A 19,585-nucleotide genomic window follows, 5' to 3' on the forward strand; every position below is an offset into this window, starting at 1 on the left:
TTTTGAGTGTCCTTGTTACTGCACCATCGCTGAGCACTCACTGGGGAGAGATGTGCCTTTCGCTCCCATGCAGTGCGTTTTGCCAGCTTGGATCCACCCTTATCCTCAGGGGTGGGGAAAGTCAGACCTGCCAGAGTGCATGTTGTGCCTCTCCAGACGACTTGCCAGTCCCAGATCGCTATGAACTGAAAATCTATATAGCACATTACACCCATACAGAGAGGCTGAGTAGCTGAGGCTGAGCCAAGGACCCAGTATGTAAAATCTTTTACACCAGTCTTTGTTTGCAGACAGGAGCTTTTATTGCCCCTTGCAAATCACATTTCAGCTTTTCTAGTACAACTCCAGTGTATCATCTACCCAAACGAAAATACAGCCTCTTGTCCTCTACTTTTTTCCCTCCTGACTAACCTGATTTCCCTCCTTGGGAACATTTTCCAGGGCAGATCCGACCATCCAGACCTGCCACCCATCACAGCACTTGGGAGCAATAAGCATCAGGGATTCCCCAAATTGCTTGCTGCTGGGTCTGCTCCACCACACAGGCTCCTGGCACTGCTATCCCTCCCCAACAGCCCGCTGCTCGCCTCCGTGCCACCTCCGCTCCAGGACGGTGGTGCTCCTGACCTTCCCTGTTTTCCCATCTGCTCTACTATCCGTATTTTGGCCATCGGCCACATCTCTCTCACCTGTAACCTGGGGGCATTTCTGTTCACAACCTAGCACATAGCCCAAGGAGGACTGTTATCCTGCAGCATTTTTCTCTGTGTTCTTCCTAAAATTTGGCTGCATAATGAAAATTCCAGGTAGAAACATTATCTCTCTGCCTTCTCACCACAATCCCCATTTCAGCTACTTAATCCTCCACCCTATGATATTCAAAACCATTGCTGCTCAGACCCCCTGCTAGCCACCCTCACCAAACCCATCCCACCTCCTCCCAGGGAACGGTTCCGCAGGCTCCCCATGGTCAGGGCGTTTGGTTCAAGCCTCTCAGCCCCCCTTGTCCCTCTGCAGTTGCCTGATCGCATTCAATAACACAGCAGCGCTCACCTCCTCCGCTCCACCGGCAATGCCAGCTCCATCCATCTGCTTGTCAGCTTCCCCCACAACAGCCACCGCCTGTCCCTCCGCGCTGCCCCTCCAGCACAGCAGGACCTCCCGCCACCCGTCTGCAAAGCCTGTCCTGGCTGCTGCCTTGCAAGCCTCACGGAGACCCATGTTTGTTATGCAACCAGGCAAATTTGATTTTTTGCAGTACGTTTTAGTTCCTTGCTGGTAGGAAACAGAAAGGATTCCTTCCCAGAACTTTCAGGAACCAGCAGCTGACATGGGTAGCTGTGAGCATGTGCTGCTCTGCAGTTGCCACTGTCCAGCCAGAGACCCTGCTCCCATCATAGCTCCCACCACATCCAGGGATCACCTTTGGCCTCCTTGAGGTTGCTGTCAGTGGGGTTTAAACAGGGATCAAAAGACTTAGCATACTAAGAAGTATGCGATGCAACTCAGAAGGATGCTTTAAAGAACTCCCTAACACACACATACTGTTTGCAATATTACTGCAGCAATAACCTTATCACTGTAATTTCAGTTGCAACAGCACACCTTCAGCACGATAGGAAGGAAAGCCTTAGTTCTCTTCCTGGCTTGCTAGGGGAGCTCAGGACAATCATTTGCACCTTAGCTTACATGCTTAGGGACCGGGTTTGCATCTCCTTTTGAGCGGTTTAACCCTGGATGCTCACTGGTGAGCAACGTTCAGCACAGATCAGCTGTGCTGCTTTGGAAGAGGGATGCAACACTGTGTGACCAGAGCAGTGTAATGAGTGAGAACATCCTCCAGCCTGAAACGCCGTTACAGACCACCTACAGAAATGTGTATAGAAGACCTTTGGCGCAGGATGGCACTTCTCTTGCCTAATTTTCCCTATCTAGTTTATGGCTCAGAGTGACTGGGAAGAGACAGACAGCTCTGAGGATTATACCTGTGACCTGCCTCCAACATCTGTCCTAAAGCAGGGTGAAACAGTCTTCAAACAGCTCAGTCTCTCAACTGATGCCAGAAATGGTTAGACAGCTACTACAGAATAGCCGCTTGACTTACAGACAGCTGGCACGAAACACGTCTCAGTCCATCTCTCCAGGTGTGCCTTCCCCTGTGTACAAGATGGGATATCAGCACCACCCCAGCCTCCGGGACAGCGAGAGGCTGAGCGTGTCAATCCCAACAACCTGGCAAGACACCACGGCGATACGTGACGGAGGTACATATAGTCTCAGGCTCCTCTGCATAAGTCAAAACACTCAACAACCTTCCCTTCCCCTCAGGAAATAAAGGTGTTAACTTCCAAATAAGGTTTCAGTACAATAATAAGGAATGCGATGTGCATAGAGACAAAGTGTGCAATACTGAAGTTAATCACAGAAAAGAGGGACTGGGAGGGAATCCCAGGAGAGCAACACATTTATTTCATTATTATATCACAGATGACATTAAGTATCCACCGAGTCCCTCAAGGCAGAATTCTTGCATAAAAAGCATCCCCATTTACCAAGCATGATAGAACCTGCAACTGTTCTATAAATAAAGGGTATTTACAAAGAGAGCTGTTAAATATTTATTTTTCTCTGGAGACCGAGTTCTCCGTTCATTTGTCTCCACTGCAGAATCATTTGGTATCAGGGAGCAGAGGAACTCACCTAAAAAAAGACTAGGAACCAGTCCAGAGCCTGATCCGGACACAGCACCAGCCTCCTCTACAAGCTGGCGAGGGGAAAGCATCCAACCTGACACAGAGGGAACGCGAAGCAAACAAAATGGGAATGATCTCATCCGGGAGGCAAAGGTAGAGAAGGAACACCAGTGACAAAGCACCGATTAATAAATGCCATCATACCGCTCCGTCCTTACAGAGCTGGCTTGGCACTATAAAGAAGCGACAACCTTCAGTTGCGAAGAGTAACTGCAGATTTACATTACGTTTACTTTGTGTCTTGGGAACAAGCATATGTTTCTGACAATTAATAGATTAGTGATCCCCCCCCCCCCCTTTATTTTTTTGGAAGCTGACAGTCGGGGCGGAGGGGTGAGGAAAAAAACAAAACCCAACCAAAAAAATACGTGGCTCTGAAATACACTTCACTGCTAAACCTTTGTAGTAGTAATTGTAATAGTTCTTACTCCAGCTTGCCAAAAGCTGAGTTTTAATTAAATATTAAAAAGCTATTTGTTAAAATAATGTTGCCATAGCAACTAGAGAAAGCTAAAATACCCTGGCGTTTCTGACTCACAGCATATTAATCAACCACCAGCTATTATATAATGAGCACCCCCTGCAAGCACCCAAACCCGCAGCCCCCGAGCCAGGCAGCGCTCGCTGCCGGCTCTGCCCTCCGTGGGTCCCTCGCTCCAGCAGGGATGGGGAGTTATCCAGGCCCAGCCCAGGAATCACATGCCCAAATATTTTGGGGAGGCCACACTGGAGCCTGTGCCCCCACAGGGATGTACCGAGGAGGACTGTGCTGGGCAAGGGGAGGTTTTGGTGAGGGGCACAAGGATGGCAGCTCCCCACGCACCTGTGATGGCAAGGGGCTTAGGCAGCTTCTTCCCAGCAAGCCCCGACCACCCGCCTCCAGCGCTTGTCTCTCAAATGTGGTGCTCGCACTAGGTCTATTTCTGTAAAAAAATACTTTTTTTTTTACATTACTGGAATTATTTCTTGCAGCAGGTGCCTTCCATCAAACCAACTGTGCAAAACTCCAAAGGAGTGGAATTAAACCTTGTAATGGCAAACCAGCTTGCCACTCACCCAGAATAGCTTATTTTACAGATTTAAATAAATAAAAAAAGCAAAAAGCCCCCCAACACCCTTCCCAATCATACCTCATCCCCAACCAAGCTGAAAAAAACCCTTCTACACTCTCTGTCCATGCACTATGAGGATGGCAACCTTAGCCACCCAGCAAAGCCAGCCGCCCCAGAGCTGCTGCCGTCACTTGCTGCCAGCCCTTGGGCGGCTTTTGCCTTGGAACACAGCTTGGGGTAGAGGCAGCGGGACGTCTCCCTTCATCCATGCCACAGCATCACCATACGGTCTGCAACGATGGGAACTGCTGCAGGAGGGAGTCAAGCAGCTGAGGGCCAGAGTAACAGTGGCTGGGGGGAAGAGGACCAGGAGGGAGAAATGCAGCTGTGTTGTTCGGATGGATTGGGGACCACCTTCCTTCCCCTCAATGACTTGGTTTTGTGCTTTTAACCCCCCTTCCTTCACACACACACCCCCCGAAGGAAAATAAATACTTAACCCCACAGTTATTAAGCACAAGGAATGTGATGAATATTACAGCATTTGTATGCCAGCTTCAGTTTCCTGCTGCTTTGTTTGGGTGTCACAGGCTGTGACTATGACAACCACAAGCAGTTATTGGACTGATGTCATTTGTGACATCATGCTTAACGGAAAAGAAAAGGAAGAAGAGGCACTACCAAAAATAAGAAGAACAAAACAAAACCTGCTTTCACCTCTTCCGGTGCCATTAGCTCCTGTCTATGGAGCAAGGTCCTGAAGGAATACCACACTGGAGCGGCTGGAGAGCCAGGCGGCAGCAACCCCATCCTTACCAAAACCCAAGAAGTGATAAGCACTTGGGAAAACCTGCCCTCATCCCCCCTCCAGCTGTGGGATGAACTGAGAGTTTGCAGTCATATGGAAGAAATCTCGTCACCCCTTCCCAGCTGGGAGCCACCAGCATGATCCAAAGCCTAAGCCTGGCTTCCAGGCCTGAGACAGAGGGAGCAGCGGAGGCCTTTGGCTAAGCCTCATCTATCCTGACTAAGTTTCTCCTGCTCTCCAACCAGCTTCTCCTCCACATCTCTAATCCTCAGTTCTAGCAGTCTTCCTGCCTCCACCATCTTTTTTAAAAATAAAAGGGCGTCTGTCTAACATTTCTGGACAGTCACCTGACCAAGCACAGGGGAAGTGTGTACTGATTTTGTGAGGAGCTCACAGTCCAGAGAGGTGGCTTTTCTGGTGACAAGTACAAGCAATGATTTCAGCCTCTGAGCTCCCCAGCTGGAGCCCAACCTCCTGTCCCATGTAAGGGCAAGGAAGCAGCACCGCTGCTGCATTTTGCAAAGCCACTGCTGTACACAGTGCTTGGTGCTCACAGGACACACTACTGTCAAAGCCTTTCTTTGCTTTGACGGGAAACATTTGCAAATTCACTGCTCAAGTGCCAAGTAACAAAAAAAACAGCCTGAAGTCCCCAAACTCATCTAAACCTAATGTGGTAGGGAACAACGCACCACCACAAGCGATCTCCTCCATAGCTGCGCATCCAGAAGCCTTGATGTAAACGACTTAGTTTTTCCAAGTTACTTTTCCCCAAGTTTTTCCAACACATGAGAAGTGCTTCTCTGCCCTCCGTGCTCTCCTGCCAGACCTGCAGTGCCTCCACAGCCCAACACTGCACCTGCCCTGGGCGCCCAGAGAAGAAAACTCCATCAGGGGGATCCTGCCCATAAAAACAGTTGGCACTGCTTTTAAATAGCAGAACAGAGATGCTGTCTTACAAAGGGGAGGTCAATTAAAGCCAAAGAGGTGAAGCAACCACCGTTCACAGCTCCCTGCCCTGCCTCTTCTCACTCACCAATGTCCCCAAGCCCACTGGAAGCGACAGGAGCTCCCCAAACAAATGTCCCTGAATGCTCATCATGCAGTGTATCAGCACTTAGTCTGGGTTCCCTCTGCATGGGCATCAGGCAGAGCCGTCCCGCACCACTGCTGCATCCCGCACTGCTGCTTCTTGCAGGGGACGGCACCTCTGGGAGCAGCCACAGGCACATTCCACCTTTGGGTGCTGGGGGGCCAAGGGACAAAGGGAAATGGCAAACAAACTTCCTTTCCCCTCTCTCCATTAAATCTCATGCTGAACACTTGATCCCAAAACATTCTGCAGGACAATATTCGAAGAGGATACAGAGAACAGATGTACAGGAATCAAGCTCTTCCAGCTCTGGTTTCTCCCTGAGCTTCTGAGCAGGACCAGTTCCCCAGCTAGCACTGCCCCGCTGCAGCCACCTCACACTCCCCAGTTCCACACCCGGGCTGCTGCCACACAGCCAGCGTAGTAGGAGACGGGTAAATGGGAATTTACAGTCTCCTTTCACTGCTGAGCAACAACTACACCTTGCTGCAATTTCTTCAGAGCTGTACACAAGTTACCTGGGCACCCTTCTCTCTCACCCCCTTATAACACAGCTACGATACATCAGAGGCACCCGCAGACAGCATGCAGCCCTCCGCATTGCTGCTTTACTTTGACTTAACAACACAGACAACATCTACCTGGGACTAGCAGTCCACATTTGAAGAGCGGGAGCAGGTCCCTCTTCTTCATTCTTTTTTGGAAGCAACCACCACAGTGGTGCATTAGCACACAGATTCATTGGGACCTGTCAGGGTTTAACCCTGGCTGACCACCAAGCCCCACGCAGCCGCTCGCTCACTCCCCCCACAGTGGGATGGGGGAGAGAATCCGAAAGGTAAAAGTGAGAAAATTCGTGGGTTGAGATACAGACAGTTTAATAGATAAAGCAAAAGCTGTGCCTGCAAGCAAAGCAAAACAAGGAATTCATTCACCACTTGCCATCGGCAGGCAGGTGCTTGGCCATCCCCAGGAAAGCAGGGCTCCGTCATGCGTAATGGTTATTCGGGAAGACAAAACCCTATAACACCAAACATTCCCCCCTTTCCTTCTTCCCCCAGGTTATATACCCAGCATAACAGTCAACGGTATGGAATATCCCTTTGGCTAGTTCAGGTCAGCTGTCCCAGCCATGTCCCCTCCCAGTTTCCAGTGCCCCTCCAGCCCTCTCGCTGGCAGGGCCCCAGAAACTGAAGAGTCCTTGGCCCAGTATAAACATCACCCAACAACAACCAAAACCATCAGTGTGTTAATCAACACTGCTCTCACACCAAAGCCCAAACACGGCACTGCAACAGCCACCAAGAAGAAAACCAACTCTGTCCCAGCCAGGACCAGGGCAGGACCCCAGAAGCACTTCCCGAATTTCAATGGTGCCTGCTTAACAGACAAACCAGCAAACTTTACTTTCGAGATGAGCAAAGAGCACTTCTAGTGTATGGATATGCTTTGAGAGACGCAATAGGTAGACACAGCATCTTTCTGCTGAATTTTCTTCATCTAAATAAGTATTTACTCTTTCCACGAGTCCAGAGCCAACACAGCTGTAAAAAAAGAGGCCAGAGCCTCAAACCCCATACTTTGTAGGCGACCGACAAAAAATAAACCCCACAGCTTGATTAAGCAGCTCTCACATGACAGGTTAAATACCAAGGAGTTAAGAGAAAACGCTGGCAATTTGAAGGGAGAATACGAACTACAGACCTTACTGAAGGAGGATCAATACAAAATATTGCCAGAATTTTTCCTTTTTCTCCCAGTAACTGCACTCATTGCCAGTATCCTTCACAAAAGGCTAAAAGTAGGATTCCCTGTTCAGTCTTTTTTTGGTTACCAGTTCCTCAGTACTTGTTAGGGATTTATGAAGGAATTTCTACCATGTCTTTACCAAACACTGGTGGACTCAGTTGCTTTCCTGTTAACAACAACACAGCCCTTTCTTTTTTCAGGCTGATTTCAATTTGGGGTTTTATTCTGCTCTAACCCAAATAGATTTGTGTTGCTGTAACAGAAAACAGGCTGTAAGCCACTGAAATAAAAATGGAAACAAAACTCTGCTGATTTCCAAGTAACCACAGATTTCCATCACCGCAGAACAGGGTAAAAATGGGACAGGAGTTGGGCTGATTTTAAAAATCTCAAAAAATACACCCCCTTATTTAACCCCCCCTGCTAAGAAAACTTACTTACAGAAAAGCAGCGAAGCCCAGAGCAACGGCATCCAAACCTCCAGTCCAAATATCAGCCCTGTTAGCCAGCCCAGAGGAGCTGCCCCAGGAGCCCATGCCGTACCCGGCGTGCAGCCAAGAGCTCCAGAGAGGGCTTGCCCAGGTCAGGCCAGTGCAGCCCCGGCTGGTCCACCTGCAGAGCTGCAAACCAGCCCCAGCTGTTGGGAAATCTCAGCCCTGGCCCTTTAGCAGCAGAGGAAAAAGCCATAGTGAAGCTGCTCCTTAAATATATAGGCTTTTTTTTATGCATATATTTATGTAAAAAACAGGTCCTGGCTAAGCTGCTTTGGAGCTAGGGAGGGAGCCAAGCACTCAGGGGTCTCCTGTGGCATAAAAGTTCCTCCAAAGTTATTTTATCAGGGAAGAGCTAAATATTGGATAGTTTTCTGTTTTGATAACAAGGGGTGGGATGCTGTGCACAGGCACAAAAATAACCACACAGCCAATCTGTGCTCTTCCCCCCTTTGAAAAGACACAGGCTTTCTTCCTGATGCCTCGCCTCAACTCTCCAGCAAGATTTTTGTCTCTCAATGGCTGGTAAAGCTTGGAAACAACAAACAAGCTTCAGATGGTGCTAATGATCCATTCTGCTGACCATATTCTCAGTTAAATGCATTCATGTGGTTCATATCTGCAGTGAGATAATTATTCAGCCTATGTGGTAATACAATGCTGACTTTATTTTGTGGGTTGCGAAGAGGTGCCAAAGGCACACAACTGGTTCCAAAAGACGGGATTTGCTTGTTGTAAACATTTCTTAAAGTGTCTGTAAAAAAAAAAAAAGTCTTCCTTCTGTTTGAGCAAGCTTGGGTTTCTCATTTAAAGGAAAACAGAAAAGAAAAATGCTACTCACAGCACTGTATTTCTTACATCCTGGGAGTCTCAGTACTTATACCCCTCTGATGGAGAGCAGAACTTTTAATACCTACAAAAGAGGAAAAGCTATGTAAGTCAGAGGGAAGAAAAAAAAAAAAAGGAGAAAATAGCAGCCATCCCTTCCACTATCTGACTGGTAATTTAGTTTTTTTCACCAGCACCCGGGAATGCTGACTGACAGGAATTGCAGCAATTCCCTTTTCCACTGACCACCACTGACAGAAGCAGAATTTGAATGATTTGGTCCTCCAGCCCCATTACAGTAACACAACAAACCTTGGGGGCCTCTTGGGGGAAAAAAATAAAAAAAATCCACATTTCTTAAGCCAGGCAGACAGTGGAGAGCACTCACACACTGATGTCCTAAGATACCGCGGCTGCGGTTCGGGCTGGAAATACCCAGAGAACATCTGCTGCAGCTGACACGTACCATAACAAGCTCTGTTTGGCTACTGGGATCTTCAACAAAATGCCATCCAAATTGCCTTTCTCCTCCTTAAAGGGGCTCACCTGCTGCGTCCCAAAGCTAAAGTTGGCTTTCCTTAATTTTGCTTTTTTATTTTTTTCCCCAAAAGAAATGGGAGAGGAAGGTTTAGCTTTAGCAGCTGCAACAACAGAACTGATATAAAGAATTTCCCCTTTGGCAGTGGCTGTATGCACACCTGAGAAACACCATGCCTGCAGGTCTGCAAAGAAGAGGTAAAGAAAAAATAAATAGTCATGGCACCACTCCTGAGTAAAAGAAATACACACAGCAAAACACCCTGCTAGTCTCTCCAAAGAAGAGGCAGAAGCTTGTCGATTGCTTCAGCAGCACCAAAAGCACAACCTGCATTTTCAGTTCAAGCTGAAGTATTTGAGTTTGAAACTTCAGGCTCTTGTGATCTGGCCAGAGGAAGGTCAGATGGCAAACCCAACAGAAATCACTTGGAATCTTTTGCTCCTTCCCAGCAGGTTAGGAAGAATATTTTTTTTTTTGGCTCTTTTCAAAGGAATACATGACTTGATTTCCTGAAAGAGCATCATGGCTACTGAAAGAGCTGGGAGGCCAGGAGCTCTTACACAACCAGAACCATTTTTTAAGAGCTTAGAATAGAAAACTGCATGTTTATTCATAGATAAAAGGGAAGTTGCTTCCTGCTTTGCTCCATCTCAGAGTAAGGCAAAAAAATGCCAGTTTTACTGAATTGTAGAAGAGAAATAAACATACAGGACAGCCACAGATTTTGTGCTACTTACACCTCCACCACTTTTGGACTCGGCAGGCCACCTTCTGCTGCCCTCCCTCCCTCTTCTGGGTCAAATCCTCCATTCACCTATAGCAGGCTGCAAGCCTGGGGCTGAGCTGTTTCTGCATTTAATGGGCTTAGTTCAGTTATCTTACACCAAAACCACTATCTGAAACCTTGCCTTTCCAGTGCTGTGTCCAACACACGCACAAGCGACCCTACATCTTGCCAACAGGACCAAAATCACTCCTATGAATAAAACACTTCTAAAGAACAACAGAATCGCCTATAGTGCAACCCAGCCTTGTCTTTCCCCTCTAACCTCTGCTTAGAAAGTTAATTAAAATAAATACATATGTATGGTGCTGTCACTTCTTAGGACTGTATAATGAGCCTCACATTTTTTGGTGCTTTTCCTAAAGACCCAGCTGGTGAAGTTTCTGTGAGGATCCCCGCTTTTGGAAACATAAAGCGGGAAGAAATCTCTAGGGTTATTAAATCCAGTCCCTTGCTGTTGTACTTGTATCGCACAATCCTCCTCAGAAAGTATGCAAAAAGTTTCTACTCCTTGTGGCTACGAGAATACGATTTGGGTTTAACATAACAGCTCACAAACGAGTTGGTAATATATGTATATACATAGATATACATACATATTTCAGATATTTTAAACAATGTTACAGTTCTGGGAGATCTGCTACTGCTTTTGAAAACCTGGAGTCAGGCAATAGTGAAATGAAGTCACAACCACGTTTCAGGCAGAAACGTCAAATCTTTTGCAACAGGTAGGTAATTACTAATGAAAAGAAAACTCTTGCCCAAGTTTGTTCATCCTGAGCATCCCTGTGTGAGCGGCTCTTGAGCAGCCTCCCACAGGGGCAAGCTTACCCCAATCCAGCTCAAGGCAGGCAAAGCAGCTCTCCTTGGCATGAAAGCATCATTTCCCTGAAATGCATCACTACTCCGCTATCAGGCAAACTCAGACAGACCTCCTCACTCCACAGGAGGGCATTCACGCTGGCATCATCTCCTTACCTACATGAGCCACGCCATGGAAACACCCCTGCAGTCACGGACAAGAGCCAGGGAGATCCGTGTCTGCCGGCTCCTGCGCCGTGTCCCAGTGAGTACACGTACAAAACAGGTGATGGTGGTTTATGAGTTACCACACATTGCCTAGTTCACAGTGTGTGTGTGTGTACATACATACATGTGTGTACATACATGTACGTACATACACGTACGTACATACATGCAGCCCACAGAAGGCAGAGGGTAAACTTCAGCTACCCCAGCCATCCTTCATTCTCTGCACACCAAGCAGGAGACTCAGCCACCAGCTGCTTCATTATTCTAGATGCCTTCCAAAAAAAGTAACATCTCATGGCAAAACAAAACAAAGCAAACACAAATATTTTTAAATTACCCTTTTAAAGTATGTAACTTGATAAACACCAGCGCTCCGCGCTGCTCCTGCAACCCAAACACTACAGTGCTAACCACCTGAAAATGGGATTAGTTTCCTTTGTCTGCCATGGAATTTCTCACAAAAAACAGATTGTCGAGATATCTTTAGTGAGCTGAAATGTAAATCTCGAGCTGCTGTTAGGGCAGGGAAGAGAAATAACAGTACTTTGTTGATGCCTTACAGAAAAGTTCCTTTGAGACTCTCTCAACCTACAGAAATGATCGATTTTGCAAAGGAACATTTTACAGAGAGAAGTGGAGTTGGGAGCCCTGAAAGCACTTGCTTTCTTTCCCCAGCTGTGTTTAAGATAAAGAAAAATAAAACCCCAAACTCCTCCCTATTTCTTTTCCTGAAAGATGCCAACTCGGTGGCTTAAACCCTGAGGTCAGCCGAAAGCATCACCATGGTCACGCCAACCCTCTGCAGCCCCGCTAGGCTTTGGTACCCAACCTTGGCACTGCTGGCGACCCATCCCCACAGCCCGCCAGCCCCAATGCCCAAAATCTGGCGGCACAGGCAACAGGTCAGGGCAAACTTTCTTCTTCAAGCTAACGAGCCCCAGGATGCTGCTGTCCTCTGCTGCTGGCTCAGCAGGGCAGGGGTACGATGAGGCTGGGGTGCAGGCTGGGGCACTGACAGCCGCCCGACATGTCCCCACCCCTCACCCCCTGGCGTTTGTACCGTACTAGGCATTTATTAATTTTTCAGTCTAGCTTATAAATCTAGATTTCCCTAAAAACTACCATGACAAAACCGCCACCTTGGTGATCTGAATTACTTCTAACACTAGACTAGAAATGCTTCTGTTGAATTAAATATGCACAGCTCTGTTGGAAATGGGGTGGTTCCAGCCTGTAGATTGCAGACTGTTCTTGCAGTGTGACTAGCAGATGCAAGCGTTCCTGAAAGTTGTCTGTCTCCACACGCTGAAATTCCCAGTGATCCTGATGGATCCCAAGCACCCCAACACCTCCTGGCTGCTGGGCTGGTCCTCAATAAACATTCATCGAACCTGGCAGACTTCAGTGCAAGGGAGTAACACGCTCATCGTGAGCATCCTTCACTTCAACATCTTCTTATAAAGCTAATAAAATTATCCCATTCCTGCCCCCATCCCCAAGATAAACGCATAAAGCACACTCCAGAGTTTCCATCAAATACCTGAATAGTGATGAAAAAAACACTAAAAACCCCTGAAGTGCTCTGAGATCTCTGCATAAGCACATGCACGCTGTGATGCTCAGACAGGCCCAGGGATATCCATCCCCGGCAGTCTTATCCCTACCCCACATGGCTCTCAGCCACCTTTCTCCAGCCTTTTGAATGAAGCTGAAATGCAGATGGATATTTCTACCCCGCAGCAGCTGCTGCCAGCAGCTCTGGCACTTCCCAGGAAAACCACCGGCCCCAACCTGGAAAGCACAGTGTAGGAGGCTCCTGTCAAGGGTTCTTTTCTTCATCTCAGCAGTGTGACAATTGCTCGCATGAGGTCTTAATCCACGCTGCACCATTTGTAGGCACCTGTGAGCAGAAGGTGTCCCAGGGAATCACTCAACGGCTACAGCATGCTGTGGCTCTCCAGCCCTTGCTTCCCCCAGGAAAACTTCTATAAACCACGGGAATGGACCCAACCCCTTTTTGCAATGCCTTCTTTACGTTACCACCTGCTTTTGGAACTATTCAGAAGCATAAAGAAGCAAAGAGCAAATAACAGCAAAATAAAAGTAAATAAGAGCAAAAAGGAAGTAAGCTGTCTTGGAAAAAAAAAAAAAAAGGAAAAAGTTCTGTAGGTTTAGGTAGATTTTCACAGTTATGGCAGCACTCTCAAAGAAACTATTCCCCCATCCTTAGAGCTTTAGAAGATTTCAGAAAACATGCTCTCTATCAGGATGGAATAAATCTTCCTACATCTCACCAGGGAGAAGCATGAGAGTGATGCTTCAGGGCAGCGGGCAGCTGAGCCAGGCAGCCTGGGCAGCCACCGAGGCCACCTTCACCCAACCACCCCCTCCCAGGGGACAGCTCCGACCTCTCGGCCACAGGCTGCTCGGGACCAAGATGTGCCCGTCCATAGTTGTGCTCGAAGCCAGTAAGAAGACCGTGGTTTGGCTGCCGGCAGCAGCCGTGGCTGGCCTTGGCTGCAGGGTGAGGCAGGGGCTCGTGAGGGTCCTGGCTTCCCTGGCAGCGGACAGATGGACAGCAACCCTCTGCCACGTCACATCTCAACGCTTTCTTAAAAAATATGCAAACAATCATTGACCCCAAGGGCCCCAGCGTGGAGGGATGATCCCCTGCATCTCTGCTGAGTTTGTACAGCCTTGCTGCACCTCACTTCCATTCATTACGTCTAATTGATTAGGAACCAGAGCACCGAACCAAAATGAAAGAGAACGGGAAAGCATTGCTCAAAGTAGATTATATTTACTTCTCAACACATCCCCCAGCTGTGGATGTCAGCACAGAGAAAGGTGTATCACTTTCTTTCCTACCTCCTTAACCGTTCCTACCTTCCTTCAACAAATCAAAGTGTTTTCTTGAAGGGTGAGAAATCCCAGTTTCGTATACTATTTTAAATTGGCGGCAAGAGCTTTAAAGCAAGAAGAACGTTTGATCGCCTAAGAAAATTCAACCAGAGAGCAAGCGATGTCCTGCAGGGTTCTGGCCGACAGAAAGTTCATCATTAATTTATTTGGCTTTTAAAAGAGTTAACTATTTCACATTATTCCTCTTAAACCTTGCATTTCAGACTGTCACCCTCTGGTTAGTTACCTATTTGCCCACAGTAATAAACATGTTGGAAAACAGTTGTCAGACACTCCTCTGCCAGAACCATGATTGATAACTGTTTTCCAACACAGCAGTTGCTACAGTAGCACTGTTGTAGGATGCTTCCGCTGCCCAACATATGTACAGCAATAACTTTTATTTTATTTTTAAACAACTGACCTGCAGACTGGTCATCTGCTAACTAATTTTCAACACCAGGGGATGTCCAGTCACAGATCATAAAATCATTTAGGTTGGAAAAGACCTTTAAGATCATCCGTTAACCTAGCACTGCCAAGTCCACCACTAAACCATGTCCCTAACCTCCAGGGATGGTGACTCAACCACCTCCCTGGGCAGCCTGTTCCAATGCTTGACTACCCTTTTGGTGAAGAATTTTTTCCTAATATCCAGCCTAAATCTCCCCTGGTGCAACCTGAGGCTGTTTCATCCCATCACTTGTAACCTGGGAGAAGAGATCGACCCCCACCTGCCTACAGTCCCTCTCAGGTAGTAGGGAGCGGTAAGGTCTGCTCTCCAGGCTAAACCACTTCAGTTCCCTCAGCCGCTCCTCATCAGACTTGCGCTCCAGACCCTGCCCCAGCTCCACTGCCTGTCTCTGGACACGCTCCACCACATCAGTGTCCCCCCTGCAGTGAGGGTCCCAACACTGAACACAGCATTCAAGGCGCAGCCTCACCAGTGCCAAGTACAGGGGGACGGTCACTGCCCTGGTCCTGCTGGCCACACTGTTTCAGATACAAGCCAGGATGCTGTTGGCCGCCTTGGCCACCTGGGCACACTGCTGGCTCATGTTCAGCCGGCTGTCAGCCAGCACCCCCAGGTCCTTTTCCACCAGGCAGTTTTCCAGTCACTTCCCCAAGCCTGTAGCGTTGCAGTCCCTGCATTCAGATCCACACAGGTGTCATCATACAAGTTTGCTGAAGAGACGTGGTGTATGTTGTACACTGGGGACACAGCCAAGAATCACATTGTCCTTCCTCTCCCCCCACCCCACTCCCAAACGCCTAAGCTCACAACAGCAGTGCTACAGAGGAAAAAACCAACACAGAGAAAGACAGAAATGAACCAAACAGTACAAAAATGTGCTAACCCACATCAGTCCCCACAGCCTAAACTCATGTGCCACTTTGGAAAGGATGGGGGGTCATCATTGGAGACTGCCTCTAAGAGGTACCATGCAGGCAGGTAGGGCAAGTGATGTGAGCAGCAGCCCAGCAGCACCACTTCATGTGTGCACACTATTTAACCTGAACGGCAGCCATAAACATCGCTAGCTACTTGCACCACCTAGATCCGCTGTCAGTGACACAATTTAAAGCCTCCCAGTGCTGCTGCTAGGTTTGGCCCGGTCTCTCCAGTTTCAGCCTGATTTCCCCACCACACGACACAGCCCAGCAGCAGACACTCTTCTCCTGCTCTTAATTCATTCCCTCTTTTGTTTCCCTCAACCCCCAAGCTGAAACGGAGAAAAAAACCCAACCAAGCTTAAAAGGTAAAAAAAAAAAAAAAAGACAAGACTGATCAAGGTCAGCCAGCAACTACATTTTGCTGTTATAAAAATAAATACAAGAGGAAGGGGTTTCCCTTTTCCAGCTGTTTACACCACTCCTGCTTTTGGCTGCAAGCACTGATGTGTTTGCAAATTCCTGCCAAACACAGCAGCCGTCAGTGCAAAAGTGGTACAAGAAATGAAATGAGCACAGGGTGTAAATGTAAATCAAGAAATCACTTTGCTCCTTTCAAATAACTGTGGCCGTGCTTCATTCGCTCGTGAAGACCAGCACTGTTAGGTGTTGTTGAGTTTCTTATTTCCAGTAAGAGCATCCATGTGCCTGTATCTGGGAAGTTAACTGAGATGCACCTGGGCCAGCCGCCCCTACGTTTGTGCCAGGTGACTTATTTTCAGCTATTTTCAAGGAGCCACAAAGCGACCACAGGAAAGGTTGCCTGGAGTCCACTGCATGTTGCTATATGGTCCTGCTCAGTGCTGAGCTTCAGCTGCTCTCCTCGCTGCAGACCCCTGGCGCAGCCCACCTGAGGCAAGCACCTCCCAGGGCACCCGCCTGCCTGCTGCACTTGCTCCAGTGCTGGCACTTCAGTACCCGCCGTGCTCCAGCAAACGCAGCCGCAAGTCTGCATACACCAAGCACTGAGTAACAGCGTCCAGCCCCAAGGACTGGAAAGGCTTGTGGAAATCCCCACAAAGCAGTTGCTTTTGTGGCCTTTTCTCCCTATCCTGGGGATAGCCAGTGCAGCCTGGGCACTGCGTCTGCTTATTCCATTAAGAATCAGTAACTTTGAGCCCATCCTTCCCCTCCAGCTAGACTTTCTTCTTTTTTTTTTTTTTTAAGGCTGTGAAGACAAAGGGATGGAATGAAACTTTCTCCTTACAGCTGGCCAGTCTTTCGGTCCCACAAATCTGTCCTATCAATTCATCACCTTCACTGCAGGGATGCCTGCATTGGAGGCTGATCTGTTATGCCTCCGGGTCCACAGCCCTGAGCAGCCTGGGATGGTTTTGGAAGCCAAAGCAATACAGGTTCAGACGCTGAATGTCTGATTCCCTCAGATCTAAGTGCTGTTGTGGAATCAAATTAAGATTTGGATCCTGCTTAAACTGGAATACATCTGTAGCAGCAGATGCTTTTTACAGCTTTCTATCTGATTCAGGATGGAGGGCATAATTACATTCCTGAGAGCAAATCCTGATACTATTTGGATACAACCTTGCCCCTCGCTCCAGCAGAAGCAGGTTTGAACCAAGGAAGACAAAATGCAATTCGCATCCTACTGTGAAGAGCTGTTCAGGAGAAATGCACTTTCACCCTTTAAAACTCAGACAAAACCAGATTTCATAAAAAATTTATCCTGTCCTTCCATATAACCAGCAACATGACATTAATTTCTTCCATCTCACAATGTATTTAATGAGGGGGAAAAAAAGGTACATGTGCACACCCCTTTCTCCAGTGTTCCTTGTTATTCTTCCAGAACAATTCTTCAAAGCTGCTGAGATCACTGTATGTTACCTCCTTTTTGAAGGATCAGATACCTTGCATCAAAAAGCATGCAGGAAAAGTTCTAGGGCATGAAACCAATTTTTGCGCACTTTTATCTGGGTCAGCTTTTCTATTGATTCTGCAAATACCATATCATTTTTTAAAAGCTAAGGTTTTTTAGTTTAAAAAGAAGAAAAAGAGAACATTCGAACTTAAGTCAAACATCCATCTGAGCCAAGAATTAGTTTTGTTGGGTGACTCCGAATCAAAAAGGCAGGATTTTTTTTTTAATAATAAAGTCTAATTAACAGTGAAAGAGCATCTGGATTGATTTCTAAATACCCTGCTTCTATTTTTATTAAATACTATTTAATGTCTTTGCCATTAGGTGTACAAAACTTAGCTGACAACGTCTAAGAAAGCTAACGTGAGACAAACACATTAAAAACACTCACACAGATGTTTTACCATTAATTCATCCCTCTCTTTCTCTGCCCCTCTGCCAAGTTTTCCTCCACAGTTATGAACTATTTGGCACAGCCTCTGGCTTTGCTTTATGCCATTTCGTCAACCCGATGTGTGTCTTGAGGTGCTCTGAAACAGAAATAATAAATAAGAACTGGCCTTGCGTGGCAAAAGGTCGGACCTTGTTTTAGGAGAAGATGACTTGTTGCAGACATCTTGAAGGTCTCATACCAACTTTATCTGTACACAGGTGGGAAATGGAGAAAGGACACTTCTAGGAGGATGCCTACCAACAGGTGACAGTCTGTAGTAGGAGTGACTCAGAAAATTCACTTGCAACTCCAGATGACAGCAGAAAAAAAAAAAAAAAAAAAAAAAGCAATTAACTTTTGGTGGAAGCAAAGAGGTAATGAACTGGCTCTCAAGTGCTTTTCCAGGATGGAGTGCTTTTACTTCTGAGAGATGCTTTTTGCGTATGTTGGTGGTGATGTGATGCTGAGCATAACACCACATTGCCCAAGAGCCTGATTAGCAAGTGTGCTTCTGCTGGGAGCCAGGCACTCGCTTTGGCCAGCCCTCATTTCACAGGGACTTGGGCACATGGTGAGCGGGGCCATTTGCATGTGCACTTCCAAGTCAGAGCTCAAGAGGGGTCTGACTAAGCCCAGCATCTCTTTCCTGGCTCTGGGACACCCATCTGGCACACTCAAGATCCAGAGAATCGTCAGGACAGATCCTTTTTTATATTCCATTTTCCCAGTCTGAAGATCTGGGATGGAAAGATGAGTAACTGTTTCCACCACACCAGTTGTGCAACACAAACAAAACCTGCAGCCTAGCAGATTTCTGATACGCAAATGATTAAACCCCAGCATTTTATTGCCAAGATTTTAGCCAAGTAAGCCTTGCCTTCATTAGGGACACCACGCCAGTCCTGCACTAGGCTGATGGATGCTGCCTCCAGCATCACACCTCTATAACCAAAGAGCCACAGACAAGTGAACTGCCCTCACCGCGGCAGGGACAGAGGTCCCCTCGGCCAAGGGTGACCCTCCTTCCAGCACCCCACCATGCTGTACTCCACCCACGGCTGAAGTGCAGTTCTTAATATACTTCTAATTGCAATAATTATTTCTCTACTACACCCTGGCTTCTCTCTTCCCCCATGCATTAACTGGTTGCTTGGAGCTTACCAACCTTTCAAAGAAAATGCCTTGAAAAATAGACCGGGGAGGCTCATGTTAAATAGGGAAATGAAAAGGCATTGCTAGCTACCCCAAAAAACTAGGCCAGGCTTCTCCTGACCAAATCTCCAGGTATCTCTGAGGCAGTAACAGTTGGCACAATTCTTAAAATACGCACAGGCTGATTAAAGGCTAGCTTACAGCACTCGCTACACTTAAAGCATTAGCAGGGAATTTTAAGATCGAACAGACACAATGACCTTTGAAAGCAACCTTCTCCAAACCCAGGGCTGCCCACTGAACCCCCTCCCTGGCTGGCTCTCCCACCTCAAAGCACACCGAGAGGTGACCTTGGGAAAGCCAGAGGTACCAAACTCAGTAGCAACAGCGGTACCAACACCTTGGGCGTTGCTCCGAATTCAAACCTCGTGGATGCTTCAGCGCTGAAGTGGGTTGCAAACCCCAACTTGCCGGGGCTCCTGTGCCATACTGCTCCTTCCCCAGGGGCTGGGTGGTGGTGCCAGCCTGGCTGGGACATGCGGCATGGATGGCAGCAAGGGACATGGGAGCCTGAGCAGGGACAACCGGCCAATGCACCTCCCTGCTGCAGGAGGCAACTGCAGAGCAGATGTTAACAAAA

General features: G+C 47.7%; 1 protein-coding gene across 6 annotated transcripts in view; it reads right to left on the reverse strand.

Annotated features, from left to right (window-relative positions):
* ZHX2 (zinc fingers and homeoboxes 2) overlaps positions 1-19,585 on the reverse strand; it is a 76,969-nt gene that overhangs the window by 35,511 nt on the left and 21,873 nt on the right. For 4 of the 6 annotated variants that reach the window (XR_013926564.1, XM_080378212.1, XM_080378215.1 and 1 more), the window contains one exon: positions 8,788-8,859. The exons of 1 other annotated variant lie outside the window; for it this stretch is intronic. The gene's annotated coding sequence lies outside the window, so the exon portion shown is untranslated. Of the gene's footprint in view, positions 1-8,787; positions 8,860-17,764; positions 17,891-19,585 lie in introns of all 6 variants that reach the window. One more of the 6 variants, XM_080378214.1, reaches the window with a different exon arrangement.

The sequence above is a fragment of the Falco punctatus genome, assembly GCF_963210335.1.
Source record: "Falco punctatus genome assembly, chromosome: 3".
NCBI lineage: Eukaryota > Metazoa > Chordata > Aves > Falconiformes > Falconidae > Falco > Falco punctatus.